Consider the following 4,805-nt stretch of genomic DNA (forward strand, 5'->3'; position numbering starts at 1 on the left):
ATATAGTATCATCTCCGATAATATATGATGATGTTGTTCATTATGGAGATATATTTTATATGCAAAATGATTTATATAAAAACAAATTATTCAAATCACTTAGATGCCAGGTAATATATAGAATATAAGTGAAGATGGTGTGTATTTATGCATTTACTACCTACTATAAGATTAATGCCCAATAATTTGTTAATCAAATAATTATAAAATGAGAATACTTTAAAAATGGAATTGCAATATGTAGGCATGTTTTATTCTTAGTGTAAATTATATAAGTAGCAAGATGCCTATTTATTTTGCCAAGTTAATGAAGGAATTTAAAATAGTCATGAGTTATTTGAAAAACATTTTGATATTTTGTAAGCAAGGTGCAAATCTATTTTCATTTTATACATTACTCATGCATACAGTTGCATTTGACACAGCTACTCACACATGTACATTAATGTATGGATATGTAAATGTCAACATTAACTTACAATAATTTTTACTTTATTCATACTATAAATACTACGTATTTATGCAACTAATTAGGTGATGTTAATTTTTTTAAAAGATATTTGCATAGCTTCTCAGCCTTTTGGCTAAGATCAAGTGTACTATCTGTTCTTAACAGTTCAATATCTGATACATCCTCTATCCGAGGACAATATATTAAATGGATTTTTGGAGCAGGGAGTTGGAATAGGAACTTGTTCCTTCCACTCCACACATAGATCTGGTATTGCAGCACCTCCAGTCATAGTGCACAAGAAAAAATATGGTATTTGCGAGGTATGTGTCTACTAGTGAATAAATAAGATTATAGTTTATATATTTTTATCGGATGAAACATTTGTAGTTGAATTAAAAACGAGGAAGGAAAACAGTAACAATACAGAATGTATGGAGTGATATTACAGCTGGTAGTGTACTTGCCTTTCATGTGGCCCGCTTGGGCTTTATCCCTAGCACCACATCGGGTTCCTTGAATCCCACCAGAATGACCAGAATGATCCCTGAGTTAAGAACCATGGATACTTTTTCTCTGTTGTGACAGTGACAGTATTTTGCCATTTGTTTTATGATTATTGTTTGATGTTAAAATCATTTTTAGTCTGACTAGAATTTATTCTTGTATTAAATTCAGTATATTTGTGGAATATTATAATTGAAGTACTGGTATTTTTGGCTAAATGTAAGTTATGATTATTGAAAGAAGAAATTTGATGAAGGATGTATAATGTATAAAGATAGATAGATAGATAGATAGATAGATATGTGTATGCCATAACTTTCTTAACTTTTGTTTTTTTGCTTTTTGTGTCACACCTGGCAATGCATAGGGGTTACTCCTGGCTCTGCACTCAGGAATTACCCCTGGCGGTGGTCAGGGGACCATATGGGATGCTGGGAATTGAACCCTGGTCGACCGCATGCAAGGCAAGAACCCTACCAGCTGTCCTATTGCTCCAGCTCCAAGTTTCTTAACTTTTGATTTTAACATCATTTGATGTAAAGTTTATAGCTCTCTATTTCACAAAGAATTTCAGGAAAAAAATTTCCCATATCTATGATTTGGATGATTTTTTTATGATTTGGATAACTATTATTATAGTGCTGATGCTGTTACTTCATTAAGTTATTCTTTTCGTTCTAAGTGTTTTTTGGTTTGTTTGTTTATGGACCACATCTGCTCATGTTCAGGAGATCATATGCTGTGCTGGGGATAAAACCTTGCAGGTGAATGTAAAGTAAGTGCCTTACCTGCTGTGCTATCTCTCTGGCCCTGTGGTATTGCTCCTTCTTACATTATATGGCAAAATTCATGTCTACAGGTGCTAGCACTTGACTTTGTAGATGACTATTTCATCATGGACCCAGTTTACTTATAAAATAGAGAATAATTGAGACTTCATAAATTTTATTGCTTAATAAGTTATATTTTCTTCAAATATTTCTTTCAAATACCTTAACATTTTAGAATAAAATAATTCATGTGATTATGTTTTTTTTCAACATTTTTTTGTCTTCCCAGTGGTGCTAGAGGCTCCAGACTCCAGTGGGCAGTGCTGGGTGAATATGCAGTGCTGGGCATCCAGCCCAGAGTCCTGTGAATGATTAGGCTTTTAATTTTAATATTATTCTTATATTTGCTAATGTTGACTAGTTTGTCATTCTGTTAAAGATGTCCACACCCCAAAAATGAAAACAAAAATCAATAAAATAATTAAAAAATTCACTCTCACTCCCCCCTCCATTTTTTTAAATTTTGTTTTGCTTTGGGGCCACACCTGGTGGCGCTCAGGGCTTACTCCTGGCTGTGTTTAGGGATCACTCCTAGTGGGCCTAGGGGGACAATATGTGGTGGCCTGGATAGAACCTGGGTTGGCCACATGCAAGACAAGTGCCCTACCCACTGGACTATAGCTCCAGCCACTTCCCCATCTTTGAAATTTCTGTGTTTCACTTTTTATGCTTGCTTGGATTGTGAGATGCTATCAAGCAATGCTATCATTGAGGGGTAATCCCCTGAGGATTCGTGGCTAAGCAGGCTAGCGGCTCAGTGCTAGGGTCTAAGGTGGGCTGTGCAGGGATTCCCCTAGCAGTGCCCAGGTTCCTCCAGGGCTACACATTGGGTGATGGTCGGGCCACACCCCCTGAAGACATCCTGTTCTTCTTGCACTGAAGATTGAGCCTGGGTTGGGTACATGTCAACCCCAATGCTATCACCTGGCTCTGCACCTGTAACTTCAGCTTAAAATGTTGTGCATAAACTCTTTCTAAATACTAGCTCCTACAACAGATAGCTTTTATGGTTTTATTAAGATTCTGATTCAAGTATAGTGACACTTCGTAACCAATACAGTTTGCTAGATAAGATGCTCCTAGCTTGTGGAAAACTTTCCTAGGGTAAAATTCAGAGTGAATGATATTATCAACTGCCACCAGTGGAGACGCTGCCTGATCTTCTCCAGACTCCCAAGCAGCAGCACACACCTCCTTCTGGCCCCCATTCCACCGTCCTCCCCGTACCCCCATTTGCTTTGATCATAGTTTGTGCTTATGATTCTGTTTGCACCAGGGGCTGTTTAACTGTAGGACTTCAAGAGCTATTTGCCTGTGGCACTTTCAATCCTAATACCAGATGGCCAACTTATTGCCTCAGTTTTGTATTTGAGGATTCACCTTCAGGTTTTGAGATAATTTGGCAGAACAAAGAATCTATTGATAGGTCTGTTTTTCTATTGGGCCTCAGAAAGTTTTGACTCCATTTTCTCGGTCCTCCATTGATTCTGCTAACAAGGTCTCAAACCCTTCCTAGGGAGGTAACATGTTTTCTCAGATTCCAAGTTTATGTGCTTCACTAATATGTGTTGTTTTCAAAGAGGCCTTCTAGGTAATTGTAGTTAAGAGGTTTTAAAGTTTACGAGGCCCAAAGTGATAGAACAGCAGATACGGGAGTTTTCTGGGTTTGATTTACAGCATCCCATATGGCCCCAAGCACTGCCAGGAGAAATTACTAAGCCTAGAGCTCAGAGTAACCCCTGAGTATTGCTGAATATGACCGAAAAACCAACCAAAATTAAACAAAGTTTAAAGAATTGGTTGATTTAAAATTTTTTGTGAAATAAATGGTAACTTCTGGCCAGATTTATGGTTAAAATGGTAGAGCATGCGGAACGCCCTGGGTTCAACCTTCAACCCAAGTGTTATCCAGACACCTAAAGCCCCACAGAAGAACCAATAATGTACTAAAAAAAAAAGGAGAATAATGCACGGCACTTGTATTACACAGAAGAAATATATATATAGATATAGATATAGATATTCTATATAGTTTCTAGTAAGATATTTCTTTGGGAAGTTAGTGAAAATAAAAATCAAAAGATGTATACTAGAACCAAATCCAGTACAGGGAATCTATTGAATGCTAGTCAAAGTAACAAGAACTTATGCTTATTTGTGAGCACAAGCATCTAATATGTTATAATTTTGGTAGCTAAATCATTATGAAATGATATACTTACAAATTTATTTAGTGAAATTTATATGCAATATAAGCAAAAGTAAGTGATACTTAGCAATTGGATTGTACAATAAGCTTCATATTTAGCAGAAATTAAATAACAAGGTTGGAATATTTTTTAGACATTGATGCCAGACTTTTGAGGAAGTGAAAATGGTACTAAGTTTTTGGAAAGTGCTTGCTATTTTTTAACCTATATTTTAAATTTACCAGTCTTTTACCCTGTAATTGCCTTTCTCTGACTGACAGAACTTGTCAAATGCAAAAATGATGGATGAATAAAGCAAAACAAAACAGCTGTTTTTTAAGAGACTGTGTTGTATACATACTCTAAACTGCATGTAACTGTTACATTCAGTCAGGTCTTAAATAATTGCAAGTTGGGGCTGGAGCAATAGCACAGCGGTTAGGGCGTTTGCCTTGCATGCAGCCAAGATGGCCGATACAGGTTTGATTCCCAGCATCCCATATGGTCCTCCGAGCACCGCCAGGAGTGATTCCTGAGTGCATGAGCCAGTTGTAACCCCTGAGCATCGCCAGGTGACACCCAAAAAGCAAAAAAAAAAAAAAAAAATTGCAACTCTACCCAGGCCATATATTCGAAAAATATACTTGATTTCTTACCAAAATTTCTCTAGGACATATTTTTAATTAAAAAAAACCAAATCTATAATGTATTCCATATATGTTCACAAGTACATGCATGTTATTAGTTATATTCATAATCATTAAGTTATACTCTTCACTAATGATCATGGTTTGTTTCAGTGTAAAAGAATATATCGATTCATTTTGG

The 4,805-nt window shown here is 36.2% G+C and overlaps 1 non-coding gene across 1 annotated transcript; it reads left to right on the forward strand.

The window, feature by feature from the left end:
* Positions 1 to 564: 564 nt before the first annotated feature.
* LOC130039468 (U2 spliceosomal RNA) lies at positions 565 to 755 on the forward strand. Its single transcript, XR_008794892.1, has one exon. It is a non-coding gene; the product is annotated as a U2 spliceosomal RNA (small nuclear RNA).
* Positions 756 to 4,805: the final 4,050 nt, after the last annotated feature.

The sequence above is a fragment of the Sorex fumeus genome, unplaced genomic scaffold (assembly GCF_029834395.1).
Source record: "Sorex fumeus unplaced genomic scaffold, SorFum_2.1 ptg000086l, whole genome shotgun sequence".
Lineage (NCBI taxonomy): Eukaryota > Metazoa > Chordata > Mammalia > Eulipotyphla > Soricidae > Sorex > Sorex fumeus.